General features: G+C 45.2%; 1 protein-coding gene across 8 annotated transcripts in view; it reads right to left on the bottom strand.

Annotated features, from left to right (window-relative positions):
- The window catches only part of CUEDC1 (CUE domain containing 1), a 383678-nt gene that overhangs the window by 349811 nt on the left and 16310 nt on the right, over positions 1–17557 (bottom strand). The window lies entirely within an intron of this gene.

Below are 17557 nucleotides of genomic sequence, written 5' to 3'. Positions count from 1 at the left end.
ACCTCAGTTCACACACTCCAAGCCCTCAGCAGTGCCAGTGCCAGAAACCTCACGCATGCCGTCTGCCAGAGCACAGCAGTTCTCGCAGTTGATACACTCTGCTGCTCCAGTACTGGGACCTCGGGTGCAGCTTCATCATTGCACCTCAGTTCACAGACACCAAGCCCTCAGCTTTGCCTGTGCCAGAACTGCACTCAAGCGGTCTGCCAGACCAGCTCAGTTCTTACAGTCAGTACACTCTGTTGTTCCAGTACTAGGGCCTCGGGCACAGCTCTAACAGTGCACCACAGTTCGACGCCAGTAAGGTCACTTCCTTTCCTTTACTGAGACCCCACTCACATAAAGTTCCATTACAGCAGCTCAATTCTAATATTCAGTCCCACTGCCAAGCCAATAATGGGCCCAAAAGAGCAAAACACAACTCAACCAGTGCACCTCAAGCGTAACTTCTAATGTCCCTGTTGATGGGAACCACCACAGCTCTGCCAGAATCCATCAATTCTAACATTCTGCGCACATTTCTTGTCAGTACTAAGGCTCACACACACTGGGCCGGAACACAGCTCTGTCTATACACCCAATACCGATCTGAAGCGCTCCAATATTGCTATTTCACAAACAACTCTGCTAATGCACCTCCTGCTGTTCTGCAGTGCTCCCTGCTGTTCTACACTCTGACTTCTGCTTGAGGACGTGGGGGAGCCAATTAAATCTATTCTTAGCTGTCATCTTTATTTAGGAGGGTCTGTTTCACCTTTCCCACTCCGTTCTTTCCTTTACACCGTTTACTCTCAATGTTTTCTTACTCCCCCCACTTTTCTCTTCCCAGCTCTTAAAATCCAAACGCTAATAGTTTTGCTCTTTCAACTGTTTATTTCTACTCTTCTCTTTTTTTTTTTTTTTTAAACTTCCCCCTTCCTCTTGCTACCCCCTTTTTCAAACTTGCAGAAACTTGGGTATTTCTTTCCTTGTTTCATTCCTCTCTTTTTTCTGTATCAGGCGTTCATTCTTTCAGTATTTTACTCTTTCATTCATTCTTTGCCTTTTTTTATTTGCTCTTCCCTTGGATTAAGTAGGCGTCCTTTCACTTTTTCTTTTGATCTTTCTTACTTCCTTTCTATGGTGTCTCTTATCTTTATCAGTCAATTCACGTTTTATTATAAATCCCTCTTTTCCCCAGTCTGTATGTGCTAGTCACAAGTTACTTGTCGGAACCCAAAGTGTCAAAGTGGTTTTCCCATTCTGTGTCTGTTGGAAATGTCTCAGTACATACCTGCCCTTGTTCTTTCGCTGCTTGTTTCTCTCAACATCTCTTTTTTTCTCTAATGTTCATTTTTCTCTTTCTTTTCACACTTCTTATATTATTTTTCCTCTATCTTTTGTTCGCTAGCTTCCTTCCGTTGTTTGCTCTATTTCTTCTCTTAGTGGTTTCATTTTCTCCTTCTTTTTTCCCTTCTTTTATTTCTTTGTGACCCCTTCTCTTTCTTCCTGTTGTCTGTTGTATTCCTTTCACTTCTCTTTTTCTTCCCTATTTGCTTGCTCTCTTGAGGCCTAGTTGTCAATGGAGCAACAGGTGAAATGGCCCGAGACCTACGGACCTCACTCAAATCTAATTACTGCTCTGTTTTCCTACCGAAATTCCAGACAACCATTTCCCTTTCTTACTCCAGGGCCCATGACGCCGTTACTACGCCACTTGTCCTCTCCATCTTTACTCCCAACTCCCTCTTTCCTTTCACCCTCAAATCCGTTCCAAATGTTATTTTTGTTATGTTGTTTTGAGCATTACACTCTAGTGCCAAAAGTTTATTTCTGATAAAGGTTTATATGATAATTGTATATGTTTTAAGATAGAGGAAGATGATAAATGGTAAGTGCTTTAGTTAAATGCTGGGCAACTGGAATTATATGGAAAGAAAAGATGAAATTATGAGGCAGGGTTGACCAATGTATGTGGCAAGAAAAGTCCAGTGATTAATTTACAATGCCAATATATCTAACTAAAGAAAATGTGAGACCTATTGCATTGCAAATGCTTGCTGCTCTTTGCAGCTGGGCCTTCTGCTGGATCCCAATGTCTGCCCTGGCTCTTTTCTCTTTCCTGCTCGTTCAGAAGGAGTTTGGTTATCACCATTTCAATTCTTCTAACAAGATTCTTAAGTTTGTCAAGAACCCCCTTTTGTGGGGATTCCTTCTTTTAGGGACCCTATTACAGAGACACTTGGCAGCTTTTGCATATACTTTTCTGTGATGGGTGACACAGTTGCTACTGAGAGGAGTCGCCTTTTCTTCAGGGAATCCAGAAGGGGATTCATGAGATTTCAACTAACAATCCTTGACAGATGTTCTACTACTGTCTTCCTCTAACTGGTCCCTTTAAAATGATATGTCCAAAATCAGATATTGTAACACAGCGAAAACATAGAAACATGTTTAAATTAATTTAAAAAATCTCCTGTCTTCTATGATCTGCAATGCAAAAAAAAAAAGCTCTCTCAGAAGCCTGAAGCAAATCAAGCCAAGCCAAGGTGCGCAATTAAGTTGTATTCAAAATCGATTTATTTTTCTTAATTGATCTGAAGTTATACGTTTAACGAAGGCAAAATAATATAAAAGTGAATCATTGTAGATGACTATATTAGTCTAACAAGGGGCTTTGTAACGCACTACTGTCCACTTTATGGAGGCTACATAGCATTTAAAATGTACGTCTATATGAATGGTACTTTCTTGACCCTGCTCACACTTGAACGTACCTTAACAGAGTATACTACACTTCCCCTCCCATAAATGTATTTTAATTAATTCAGGAGATAAACACCCGCAAACCCCACCTGACTCACGATGAAGTCGATGATTCAGTCGCATGGATTAAAAATTCATGCAAATTGTTGATATCATTATATTCATATCAAAAAGGAGGTTTCCTGCATGTGAACTTTGCTCAAAAGGCGCCCGTCCGTGAAACTCTAAGCGTGTCAACGCTTTATAAGGACACCAAAGTCCGCATGGAATAGATCACTCGGATATGAAACTACCAGAAACATATCTAAAAATCATCTGGATGTTTACCATAAAAGCAAAACGCTGACGCCCACTACTACTGTAATAGCAGAATAGTAAGTCAATATAGTGCATAACGTTCTTATTGCGGATGCTCCCATATTTACATGATATACAAAACAGTGCCTTTCTGGTGAACATGGTCATGTGCCTAGACACAGAAGGTGCACTAATGCACACAAGGTAACGAAGAACAAGCAGCTTGAATCTGCTTCTAATGAAGTGAAAACCAACAGGAGCACGACTAAACCAACTAGCACACTGCAGAGCTCTGGAAACGATTTGAATATTCGTTAACTCCGGTGCTGTATTAATCTGCAGCCTCAACTGACGCTCTACACTTGCTTGGTTTCAGCACCACTTCCAAACCAATGAAAAGAGCCGCTGGGCTGCAAGATGCTGCACAAGCACACCAGTCCCTGGTTTTCAGTTCATCGCGCATGGCCATCTGACACACGCATGACTAAAGTGCAGCCGAAGTTTACGATCAGTGCGTCTCCCGCCCTGGAGGCATACTTCTGGCGCAAGCACCCAGCGCGCCACACTAGCCCATACCCTGTGTACAGAACTAACCTCAGTCAAGCACACCTATCACGTCAGGATGCATCGCTAGAGCTGCACAAGTAATGACTCCCACCGACGATCAGACGTGAAGCAGTTTTTTTTTTTTTTTTGTTTTTTAAAAGACGCAAGAGCTGCTGAAAATGTTTAAAACAAATTATAGTTAAGCCAATCACAGGTCAGAGTTAAAAAAAAAAAAAACACAACTTTGGACGCATGTTCGGCGGTATGTAACAAGAGCGGCAAAAGACAAGCTCATACCGACAGAGCTGCCTGTGGAGGCTTTACATAATCATGACAGCGTGCTCTGCATTATAACGTGCTTGACAGCTTTCCGTACCAGTTGTAGGTGTCTCACGGATAGATGCCCATGTTGCTGCGTGGGTGCCACAAGGGCGTTACCAGCGCCATTAAGGCGCCAGCCGACTTCGAGGTGAACGGGGCTGCAAACATGCGGGATCTTTGCAGTGGGAAGCACTGCAGGGCAAGAGAGAGCTGTGCCTCTAGACGGCCTTGGCCTCGTCCATCATACGAGGACCCCTTGTGTCACGAGCCTGGTGATACATAGAAAGAAGAGAGAAACACAACTCCAGCACATGGTCTGGGCCACAACAGCAGGTCAGAAGCCGTATACAAATGTCCGCCGGAGAGCTGGACACAAGGACTAAACAAGGTAGCGAGTTAAGCCTAAAGGGAAACGAGTACCCTCCTACTTAAAAAAGGAATAACAGCTAAGTACCAAACGTGAGATTGATTGAAAGCAAAGGAATGAACGGCATGTAACAAAGATTTTATTGTCAAGTTTAAAGTTATCAAAGATGCAAAGCGATGTATGACACAAATGTACCATTGTGAATCACAAACCCTAGGTCGGCTAATCTCAGAAGAGATATAGCATTATGGCTAATTTATCGCTCATCATAACAACTTGACAGCATGATTTATGGCCCTCATAAAAGCAGGGCGGGCATGCTGTAAACTAATCCTTCAATAAACTGCGGCCAAAAAATTTCCAAACACATATCCAACTGTGGGGTTATCATTGCGGGAATGGGCCGTCTGGAGGGGTTTACACAACTCCAGCATATGGGAATTCGGGAGCCTAGGTCTGGGCCACAACAGCAGGTCAGAAGCCGTATACAAATGTGGGGACTTTAACAGAGAAGGAATCGCGCCAGCTGTCTCCGAGTGGACACTGATCAAAGGGGCAGAACTCTTGTGCCTTGAAGATGAAACTACATGCACAGCTGAGGTTTCCACATGTTAATTCAAGGCTCTGCCTAGGCAAGATCGAATGCTTTATTTACTGTGTAATATAGTTTGGAGTAACGAAATGTAGATTACGTTGCACTGCGTGTCACGATCAGGCTACTTTGGAGAACAAAGTGAGGTTCGTAACACAGAGACCGAAACAAATAAATGGGGGTTTAAAGTTCAGGGAGATCACTGTCCGACTGCTTTAATCATTGGCCCTTGAAGCCCAGCTCTTAGCTGAAAGCACGTAAGAAGTAGGACCGTTGCTACGTGGGGGCCTGGAGCCGCCAGGCATCCCATTATCATAATGCCCACTCTCCTCCAATGAAAGTGGCAGCAGGCAGGGCTCATATGTCAAGAGATAATGTTTCCAAGCAAAAATATAGCAAGATCATGTTAACCCTTCATTCGCCTCTTAATATATGCAGCAGGCAAGTCAAAATTAAATACCTGCACTGCATTGTGAAGCAAACTTCAATTCCGTTCCTTAGTTTTCAATTGATAAGTGAAGTTTATAGATAGATAAGTGTGCCGCTGTAAAACATGGCTAAAAAATATACACATATAAAATTGACAAAGCCAGGCTCTGGACCCAAAATGAAGTGCTGACGTTACCCGTCAGTGGTTTGGGAGTCCAAGCAGTGTTTACTTTATAGAAATAATAATGTAGGGGCCGACTTTGTTAGGAAACAATCACAGTTCTGCTGTATGTCAGGCCTGCCAAAAACGAAGGCAGCATAGTTTTGATTCTACCTTGTGCCTTTTGTTTTCCACCACTCCACATTGCCTGTATCTTTTTCTTACAGGTTACGTTTTATCCCCACTATTCCTCTTTGTTACTATTTTCCATAGCTTTCTCTGCGACCTTCAGCTCACAAGAGAATATTGCGAACAAAGATGTACTTAAGGAAATGAGCACTATCCTAAAAAAAAAACAATTTCTATAATGGCACCTTAACAACACAAGTTGAATGAGCTAAATGAAGGCCTGCATAAGCATGTGTCCAGAGTAAACATGGTAGAAAGCAGAATCAAGGACTGGAAGACGACACTATAGCTCATAATGAGAAGCCCAACAAAACACTAGAAGCTGTCAGAGCCACAAATACAATTTGGAAGAGTGGTCCTGAACGAACAACCTGTGGATTATAGGCATTCTAGAATCAACCAACACTGGCAATACAAAGACATCTGTAGAAAACATGAGGATTAAACTGTGTGGCAAAGAGAACTTTTCAAAGGCTGTTCTAATGGAAACAGCCCTTGAATGGCTGACCTTAAGGTCTGTGGTATATTCCTCACCCCCTAAGGACTATCATTGCATGTATACTCAAATACAAAGAAAGGAACACAGCCCTGAAAATGGAACACAGTTTACTGGCTCACCTATATCCTGTTTTGCTTATTTTACTATGCGGGGAAGGAGCAATGCTGAAGCATCAAAATAATGTATGAAGCAGAGGCAACAGAGCACTTGATCAGCCAGAAGAAGAGAAAAGGAAAGTAAAGAGACAATAATCCTGCATTAAGAATTCAGTTACTTAATAAACTGTAGAAAACACAACAGCTCCAGAATATCGATGCAGCTAGCAGAAGAGTTATGAGGGATAGATGGCATATTAGGCACACTAGCTTACCAAGAAGCAGACACCACCATGTATCTGGAGAACGAGGTGATCAGCACTCTGGACCTGTAGCAGCATACGCCACATTTTTGCTTTGTGTCTGATTTAAATTTTGGGTTATGTGGGTTGGAAGGGGTGGGGATGTCACTCATAGGTAGGGAACGAGTTGTGGGTGAAGGGTGGGTAAGATTAAGATTTGTCAGAACGACATTCGGAGGGTCAAAGAGCATGCAGGGGTTACTGGGCCCAACCATAGAGTTGAGGCCTTTTAACCCCCCCACCCCCTCCCCCTTGGTGGAGAAAGAGTCAGGGGGCAGAAATTGAGGAGGAAGATATACAGAGTTAACACATGTTCCCAACTCAAAATACACGCAGCAGCAATTGATTATTATCCAGTCAAATGCTCACTTTTATGAAGAAAAAAAAGTATTTTATTTTACCGCTACCAGCACTAACGGAAATATGATATTCAGCAACAACTCTCACATACCACTGAGATCAGGGCTCTAGTGTTTAAGCAGTTCCCAGTGTCCCACCCCCTCCTCACTTTAGCAATAGTAGTCATTTCCCATTCACTATAGCAACATCCAGACCAAGCCCCATTAGTAGTCTGAGTCTCAAAAGTTTCACTCCAATTCTGTCTTAAAGATGTTCCCGTACCAAAGCAATTTCTAGCAAGCAAGTTCGCCTGGGGCAGACTGGCTTAAAATCGGTCTTACCCCCACCTGCAGGATCGGAGCAACAGAGTTCCTGAGCACGCCACCACCGCAGGTGCTGGGGTGGCAGCAGGGTGGTGGCAGCAGCTGGCTCAGGTGAGTTTACTGCAGGCCGTGCTCAGTGATCCTTGAGTTCCTCACATGCAGTTGCAGTGAACAGAGGGTCTTCGTGGCTCCTCCAAGCGGGGTAAGTTCTTTGATCTGTCCCATTAGAGGGATGGGGGGGGGTTAGGGGGAGTAGTGTTAAGGTTCTGATGCTAATCGTCTGTCACGGCCCATGTCTGCAGGGGTCTCCACTTCAGCCTTTCTCCTCTGGTAACAACCTTAAGCAGGTCACACTTCTTGATGGGTATCAGTGACCCTATGCCAAATGGGCAAATGGGCTCTGACCCAATCAGTCCAGCATATTCCTTCACGGTGGCACCCTGGGTCACTGGCTTACCACTGCACACTGGCAACAGCCTACTCAGCACGGCAATCTGTCCATGGTAAGCTCTTTTTTACATAAATGGCGTCACCGGTCCTTCACTGCAAACAGACAATGACCTATTTGACACAGCAATGATCACAGCTCACTTGACGGCAGCCCTCCTCTGGCATACAAGGGTTGCCAACTTTTACCTGTACAAGGGCAATAACCATATTAGTGCAGCAGCCATCTCCTCTCACCTCGCTAAGGGAGTCCACTTGACAGGATTCCCCACTAGACATCTCTCTCCAGCACTGTCCTCTTCCTCACAGGGCACACTGGTCTTGGCAAGCAGGCAGACCCTGGTGCTCCATAGCAGGTGGTCTTGAATTCCCTGGGTGATGGCTTCTCACACAGCTGAGACCAATAGCCCTTGTTACCAATCACAGGAAGAGGTCCTGCAGAGCTTCCCCTCCTCGCATAGCCTGACTGCTTGACAGTTGGCAATTTTTGGGGTCTCAAGCTCCCCTTCTTATAGTCCAATTCCAGACACCAAATGTGATTTAGAGTCTGAGTTTCTGGAGTTTAGTTTGGGGTCTGCTTCTTTTTGAAGTGCTCTCTCCCCTGCTCTCTTTTTCACCAGAAAGCAGTCTATTACAGAAGGAGTGTCTCCAAAGCGGATAGCCCCATGACATGTGACTAGAGTTCACACCTTGATGTCAGCCACAATGATATGTGTATCAAAAGGTTCGCCCACGGCCTCTGCTCTACTCTTTATGATTCTCTTATCAGCTCAACCTCCTTCCTGCGATATGCCTAGGCCCCTTGCTTGTGACCTCTCCAAATCAAAAATCACCTTTTTAAGTGAACACAGGAAGCCTGGTTCTACCTCCGCCAGTACATCCCACCTACTTTACAGGATTGCAGCAATGAACGAGTTACTTACCTTCGGTAACAACTTTTCTGGTGGATACATTAGCTACCTGTGGATTCCTCACCTCATGAATACTCCCATGGCGCCAGCATTCGACGGAAATCTTCTTACTAGTCTCTGCACGTCGACGAGGACGTCACTGTCGCCCACGCGACGCCGTCTGACGTCATACAGGCAATAAGAGGTCCTCGACGACGTGCGGACGTCAGTACCAATCATTTTTTACGTGCATGAGAACAACCAGGCAATGCAATGAAAGAGCAAGGCAACATCCATTATATTGTAAAAATACACCACATTGTATGAATAACTGTAAATCTTTTTATGTACATATATATATATATAAAACTCTCTCTTTTAAAATATATACACACACCAAGTATATACATAAAGATATATACATATATATATATATATAAATATATTATATATACATCTATTGCACCCTCAAAGACCAAGAGGAGCGCACTCAAGGATTACTTGGTAAGACCAGAAAGGCAACGGGGAGGCGGGTGGGACCGTGAGGAATCCACAGGTAGCTAATGTATCCACCAGAAAAGTCGTTACCGAAGGTAAGTAACTCGTTCTTCTGATGGATACAACTACCTGTGGATTCCTCACCTCATGAATAGAGTCCCAAAGCAGTACCACGCCCGGCGGTGGGTGCCTAAATGGTCAAACCAAGAAATCCTGCAGCACTGACCGTGCAAAATGGCCGTCCCTTCTAACCTCAGAATCCAAACAGTAATGTTTTGCAAAAGTGTGAAGGGACGACCAAGTTGCGGCCTTGCAGATGTCGACCACAGGAACACCTCTGGCCAAGGCCGAAGTGGCCGACTTAGCTCTGGTGGAATGAGCTCTAATGCCCTCAGGAGGATCCTTCTTTGCCAAAGAGTAACATATTTTAATGCAAAGAACAACCCACCTGGATAGTGTTCTCTTGTGGACTGCCTTTCCTCTCCTCTTGCCCACGTATCCAATAAACAGCTGATCCTCCAGCCTGAAATCCTTTGTTCTATCGATAAAGAAGCTCAACGCTCTCTTTGGGTCCAGACGGTGCAGTCTTTCTTCCTCTTTGGAAGGATGAGGCGGAGGATAGAACGTGGACAAAGTAATTGCCTGAGCCAAATGGAAGGGTGAAACAACCTTCGGGAGGAAAGCAGCCTTGGTCCTCAACACCACCTTATCCCCATAAAAAGTTGTATAAGGGGGTTTTACTGATAAGGCCTGCAACTCACTCACTCTCCTTGCTGATGTTATAGCTATCAGGAAGAATGTTTTTAAAACCAAATACCTCAAGGGGCAAGAATGCATAGGTTCAAAAGGGGACCCCATAAGGAAAGTCAGGACTAAGGACAAATCCCATTCCGGCATAACGAATGGCTTTGGAGGATATTGATTTAGAAGACCTTTCAAGAATCTGATAACAATAGGGGATTTAAATAAAGATGGTTGGTCTGGAAGACATAAGAAGGCTGACAAGGCCGATAAATAACCTTTAATGGTAGCCACTGCACAACCTTTCTGCGCCAGAGATAGAGCAAAAGACAAAACGTCCGATAGATGAGCATGCAAAGGATCAATCTGCCTCTCTCCACACCACGCAACAAATTTAGACCACCTATTAGCGTAGATAGATTTAGTGGAGTGTCGCCTGGCCGCTAATATAACATCCACTACCTCAGGCGGGAGAGAGAAGGAACTCAGGTTGCCCCGTTCAATCTCCAGGCATGTAGGTGCAGACTCTGGAGGTTGGGGTGTAGAACCTGCCCCTGCGACTGCGAGAGGAGGTCTGCCCTGAAAGGGAGACGGAGCGGCGGACACATTGAGAGTTGGAGAAGGTCGGAGTACCACACCCTCCTTGGCCAATCCGGAGCTATTAAGATTACTAGAGCCCGGTCTTGGCGAATCTTCCTCAATACTCGAGGAATCAAGGGTATGGGAGGAAACGCGTAAAGCAACTGGCCGCACCAGGTCATTTGAAACGCGTCCCCCAACGCTTCCTGCATCGGATACTGAAGGCTGCAGAACAACGGACAATGCGCGTTCTCTCGAGTGGCGAACAGATCTACCCGAGGAAACCCCCACCTCTGGAAGATTAAACGGACTTGATCTGGATGGAGACGCCACTCGTGGTCTGCCGAGAAGTGGCGACTGAGACTGTCCGCACGCACGTTCAAAACTCCGGCCAGATGGTTTGCTATCAAGCAAATCCGATGGTCCTTTGCCCAGGACCATAGTCGAAGAGCTTCTCTGCAGAGAAGGTACGACCCCACTCCTCCCTGCTTGTTTATGTACCACATCGTGGTAGTATTGTCCGTTAGGACCTGTACCGACTGACCACGAAGGGAAGGGAGGAAGGCCTTGAGAGCCAGACGTACAGCCCGTAATTCTAACAGATTGATGTGAAAAATCTGTTCCTCTGGAGACCAAAGACCTTTGATCTCCAGATCCCCCAGATGAGCTCCCCACCCTAGAGTGGAAGCATCCGTTATGACTGTGGCCACTGGTGGCGACTGCTGGAACGGCTTTCCTTGCGAAAGATTGTTGCTTACAATCCACCACTTCAAATCCACAGCAGCATCTCTGGAGATCTTGACAGTACCCTCTAGATCCCCTCTGTGTTGAGACCACTGCCTTCGGAGGCACCACTGAAGAGCCCTCATGTGCCAGCGAGCATGCGTGACCAACAGAATGCAGGAGGCAAAAAGACCGAGCAGACGAAGGACCTTGAGGACTGGAACTACCGCTCCATTTCGAAACATTGGAACCAAATCCTGAATATCTTGAATCCGCTGAGGCGGAGGAAAGGCCCGACCCAATGTTGTATCCAGTACTGCCCCTATGAACAGGAGGCGCTGAGAGGGCTCTAGGTGAGATTTGGGCTCGTTCACCGAAAAACCCAGGTCGAACAACAACTGGGTTGTTGACTGCAGATGACGCAACACAAGCTCCGGGGACTTGGCTTTGATCAACCAGTCGTCCAAGTAAGGGAATACTGCTATCCCCTTCCTTCTGAGCTCTGCCGCAACCACCGACATCACCTTCGTGAAGACTCGAGGTGCTGAAGTAAGACCAAACGGAAGGACCGCAAACTGATAGTGTTGCGATCCCACCACAAACCGGAGATACTTCCTGTGTGACTTGAGTATCGGGATATGAAAGTAAGCATCCTGCAAGTCGACAGACACCATCCAGTCTTCCATGTTCAACGCCAAAAGCACCTGTGCTAGGGTCAGCATCTTGAACTTTTCCTGCTTGAGGAACCAATTCAAGATCCTCAGGTCCAGAATTGGTCTCAAACGACCATCCTTCTTGGGAATCAGGAAATACCTTGAGTAAACTCCTTGACCCCTTTCCTGCTCCGGGACCAGGAGTTCTACCTCCTGTTCTAGCAACAGGAGGTGTTCTTGTGAACAATACGAAGGGCGGGGCGGGATGAGGGGCGGAAACTCCCGAAAAGGAAGGGTGTAGCCTTTTCCCACAACACTGAGAACCCAATTGTCCGACGTAACAGTCTCCCATTTGGTGAGAAAATGCTGTAATCTTCCCCCTACAGGAGAGGCGTGAGTTGGAAATGGTGGAAGCCTAAGGCTGCTTCCCCTGCTGCACCCCGCCAGAGGGTCCCGTGCTTCCCATGCCACTGGATTCAAGCTAGCCTGGCTGATGAGGGGTGAAACCCCGAAACCGGTCCCAGGATGCTTGTTTCCAGTCCAGGGAAGACCTGGTCTAGCAGTTCGGGCTGGACTGTTGCCATGGGGAACAGGGTCAAGACTGATTTGCATATGGCTGGGTCCAAACTGGAAAAAACGATGGATTTAGGCCCAGATCACTGTACTGGGGGTGAATGTTTGACAATGTTCAGCATTCCGTCCATCACTACTTGTTTTTGACTCAGGTGGTCCTGCCATGAATTACTGAACACATGAACAATTCAGGTCGGCAACAGAGAACTCTTCCAGTCCTGCGAGAACCAGGTTCACCAGGTGCTGAAAAGTGGCTGAAGCACTGGTAACCCAAAGAGCATAACCTTGAACTCATATAGCCCTTCTGACGTAGAAAATGTGTTCTTCCTCTTGGCGTTTGGTGCAAAAGCGGTTTGCCAATATCAACTGTTCTGATCCAAGGAGCTTATGTATATTGCAGCACCTAACATATCCACATGCTCATCCGCTCTAGGAATTGAGTGGGCATCGGTTTTAGTTACCCGACTAAGGGCTCGGTGGTAATCCACAAAGAACCACAAGACTAGACCACGGACTATGAGATTTCTCAATGATCCCCAGGTCCAACATTTTGGCCAATTCCACCTTAATGCATCCCTGGCCCCCCCACCCCCTGCAGACATTCTGTAAAGCATGCCCTTTATAGGGAGACTGTAGCCTGTGTCTATGTCATATGTAGAGAGGTGTTAACCGTGGAGTCAGTCAGAAGAGGTTGGGAAAACATTCCAACACCTCTCTACTTTGCCCCTGCTGCTCAGATGTTAACTCAGGGACTAACTGAACCCCTTCCATTGTAGTGTGGTTAGTTTTACGTATTCATTGCGCTTTAGCTTCAGGTTTTAGGCCTTTGTGCATTTTGCCCTGAATATATTTTATTCATTTGCTGACAGCTTAGAGCCTCTGTGCACTTTGCTCTACATGCTTTTTAATAGGCTTCGTACTGTTATTTTTCAAATAGCCAGTTCTACAGTGTTGTTTTTTATTCATATCACACTGTTTTGCCTACTTCAGCACTGGAGTTCTCCATAACATATTTACTCTGTGCTTCAGTCAAGGATACAGTCTGGTACATTGCCGATAGACGTGGTAGGAGTTTAGACTTGGCATTCCTGCGTAGGGACATTTTGTGATCACGATGACATGTTAGTTATAAAATCACTTCCTTGTCCCAATACACGCAAGAGGGAGATTCCGACCAGGGAACCACAACTAGACGCTGACTGCCTCGTTGCAGATGCTGAACCAAGATCACAGGTCTTTGCTCAGGTATGAGGGCTGATGTCTCCACAGTGATTCTAATAGGCAAGCTAGAAGCTTAACATGCTGTGCTCTAAATAGAACAAGCAGAGGGAGAGTAGAAACTGTTAGACAATATGATAGCTTTGTTCTTATGTTTTACTCTCCTGGTGACTATTTCAATCCTACTGTGTTGTATCGTTCTGGTTATTGCGGCTCACGCCTTAATATCTAAAATACAGTCGTTTTATTAAAAACATTAAATAAAACTTATACTGTCTTTGTCATTTGTATATGAGATCATATTGGAAATAAGAGAGTTGGTTTGGATCGGAGTAACCACGACTTCCCTGAGAAGTTCCAAAGATGTCATGCGCTCGGCTGCCAAATAATTTCTTCCACATGGGAGAAATGAGGCACTGCTAGTTAGCCGGAGCAAAAACCGGATTTAGGGTGACAGAGTTCTTTACACGTGGGTCAGACTCAGTCCCCCACACCGTTATAGATCCTGCTACCTAGAAATCCAGTAGTCTCATTTAGAATGATGAGAGCCTACGAGACACCATAGTGCGGTCCTTCATATCACCATGCAGGAAGTCAGGAAGAGGCTCACTACCTCCCTTCACTTCCTCTGCTTTAGCCATGAGTTTCATTGTGTGGTCTCTCTCACAGTAAGGCTGCAGAATGTTCACATTGAACACAGTCTTGGGGTCCCTTGTGGTGCCTCTGTCCGCCAAGCAGTTAACTGTCAAAACCTGCGACAAACAGGCTTTAGCACCAACACCTCCTGAGATTCCAAACACCCAGTCAGTGTAGCTTTCTGGTCGTATCATTACTTCTTACTAGCTTGGTGGCCTGAAAATGTTCCTTTGCCTGACTCATGTATTGTGCCATCAACTCTCAGGGGCCAGACTCTGAACTGGGCGTCCATACAGACGTTCAAGGGGACTGAATCCTACACCCCACCCCCACAGAATCTCTTGGTAGGCAAACAAGAGGCATGGCAGGAGAATATCCCACTTCCTCCTGAGGTTCCCAGGCAGAGTTCCCATCATGCTCTTTTCAGTGTCTTATTATACCGTTCCACCAAGCCATTGTATTGTGGTTGCAATGCAGTAGAGTGGAACGTCACATCAGCCTGCTCCCACATCTCTCTCATGTAGGGCGAGATGAAGTTGGTTCACCTGGGAGGGGGATGGAGGGGATCTGTGTGTTTTAAGATGGACCAGTTATGTGTATTTCCACCCAATCAAATGGAGTGTATTTAAAAAAAAAAAAAAAAAAAAAAAAAAACTTTTTCCAGTTAGTTCACATATATTAATTTATAAATTATTAAAAATACTATATACATAGTTGTATGTTCTTTATTTAGCTTCCACTTGAAAAAAAAATAAGTTGGTTCCACATGAACTGATTTATTGTGAATATCTTTTATCCATGTCACTAATCGCCAGTTAGTTGCAGGCATTTCTAGTGCCTTAGTGAGGGAGTATTTTTTTATTTTATTCCGAAACTAATGAAAACAATGGCAATATATATGAGCTAGTTCACATTGGAATGTGAATTCATTACAATCCTGAATAAACAAAAATGAAAAATAAAAACATTCTAGCATCAGTATCAAATGAATGCTTGATAAAAAGCCACACATGGAATCAAAGTCACCATATGATCAGAATGACTATTGTGTCGCCAAATTGTAAGCTGTTCTCTATTAACTCATTGGGTGCCCTGGGCGAGGTGGTTACATCCTCTGCCGTGGCGCTCAGGTGCCAGGGACGTAACCACCTCATCCAAATATAGGCCCCTGGGGGGATGCGTTAGCACCCCCCTCCCCCGAGGGACTCACACCCTCTCCCATGGGCAGGGATTGAAGGGGCATCACTTTTCCTTCCACCCAGCCACCCTGACCCCTCCAGTGCTGTCTGATGACTTAAGCGCGCAATCCAGTGCTGACCTCATCAGAGGCTGCCCCATCGCGCATTTTTCTTCCTATCACAGGCTGGGTGTGGGAGAGGCATCAAAAGAAAGGCCTTTCCTTTCATGTCTCTCTGAGCATTTCTGCTGCCCGATCATGAAGCGATCGGGCAGCAGAAATGCCCACTAGACACCAGGGAGTTTGTTATTTTTTTGTTTATACTTATAACAGAGTGACCTCTTGGGCAAGGGTCGCTCCCCAGGAGGGCAAACTATTTTAAGGCCATTTCTGCCCTCTTCCCCCCCTGGGGGCAGATCGGCCTATTTTTATTAGGCCAATCTGTCCTCAAAGGGGGCAGTAACCACTAGACACCAGGGATTTTTTTTAGGTCAGTTCCACGCAAGGGGAGTAACCCCTTAGGCAAGGGTCACTCCCCTGGGAGGGCAAACTGTTTTAAGTCCATTTCTGCCCCCCTATTTTAATTAGGCTTATCTGCCCCCAAGCACGGCAGAAACAACTAGGCACCAGGGATTATTATTATTATTTTTTTTCAACAGATGAGGAGCGACCCCTTAAGCAATCCTTTGTGCTGGTGCGGTGATCCCACACAAAAATGTGGGTGGGAAAAATGTGATTTTTTAACCTAAATTTGAGGTTTGCTGAGGAGTCTGGGAAAGAAAACACTGGGGGATCCACTCAAGCCACACCTCCCTGGATTCCCTTGGGTGTATAGTTTTCTGAAGTGTTTGTGTTTGGTAGATTTCCCTAGAGGGCTGCTGTGCCCGGGACCAAAAACGCAGGTGCCCCCTCCTCCCCCGCAAAAACAGGTAATTTTGTATTTGATCATTTTGATGTGTCCACATGGTGTTTTTGGGCATTTCCTGTTGCTGGCACTATGCCTACCCACACAAGTGAGGTACCATTTTTATCGGGAGACTTGGGGGAATGCTTGGCGGAAGGAAATTTGTGGCTCCTCTCAGATTCCAGAACTTTCTGTCACCAAAACGTGAGGAAAAAGTGTTTTTTTTGCCAAATTGTGAGGTTTGCAAGGGATTCTAGGTAACAGAACCTGGTGAGAGCCCAACAAGTCACCCCATCCTGGATTCCCCTAGGTGTCTAGTTTTGAAAAATGCACAGATTCAGTAGGTTTCCATAGGTGCCGTCTGAGCTACAGGCCAAAATCCACAGGGAGGCACTTTTAAAAAAACACGTCAAATTTCAATGTAAAAATGTGATGTGTCCATGTTGCATTTCCTGCTGCGGGCATTAGGCTTACCTACACAAGTGAGGTACCATTTTCATCAGGAGACTTGGGGGAACACAGAATAGCAGAACAAGTGCTATTGCCCTTTGTCTTTCTCTACATTGTTGTTTCCAAATGTGAGACGGTGTGTGAAAAAAGACGTCTATTTGAGAAATGCCCTGAAATACACATGCTAGTATGGGGACCCCAGTATTCAGAGATGTGCAAATAACCACTGGTTCTCAACACCTTATCTTGTGCCCATTTTGGAAATATAAATATTTGCTTGATACCTATTTTTCACTCTTTATATTTCAGCAAATGAATTGCTGTATTCCTGGTATACAATGAAAACTCATTGCAAGGTGCAGCTCCTTTATTTGCTCTGGGTACCTAGAGTTCTTGATGAACCTACTAGCCCTATATACCCCCGCAACCAGAAGAGTCCAGCAGACGTAACGGTATATTGCTTTCGAAAATCTGACATTGCAGGAAAAAGTTACAATGTAAAACGTGCAAAAATTGGCTGTTTTTTTTACCTCAATTTCATTTTTTTTTTGTACTTTAGCTGTTACTTTCTGTTGGAAATCTTTGAAGGATCTACACAAATGACCCCTTGCTGGATTCAGAATTGTGTCGACTTTTCAGAAATGTTTAGCTGGCCTGGATCCAGCATTGGTTTCACAACCATTTCTGTTACTAACTGGAAGGAGGCTAAATGCACACAAAAAAACAAAAAACAAAATAGTAAAAATGGGGTATGTCCCAGTAAAATGCCAAAATTGTGTTGATAAAATGGGGTTTTCTGATTCAAGTCTGCCTGTTCCTGAAAGCTGGGAAGATGGTGATTTTAGCACCACAAACCCTTTGTTG

This window comes from Pleurodeles waltl, chromosome 3_2 (assembly GCF_031143425.1).
Source record: "Pleurodeles waltl isolate 20211129_DDA chromosome 3_2, aPleWal1.hap1.20221129, whole genome shotgun sequence".
NCBI classification, from domain to species: Eukaryota; Metazoa; Chordata; class Amphibia; order Caudata; family Salamandridae; genus Pleurodeles; species Pleurodeles waltl.
This window is presented reverse-complemented; position numbering and strand designations above follow the sequence as displayed.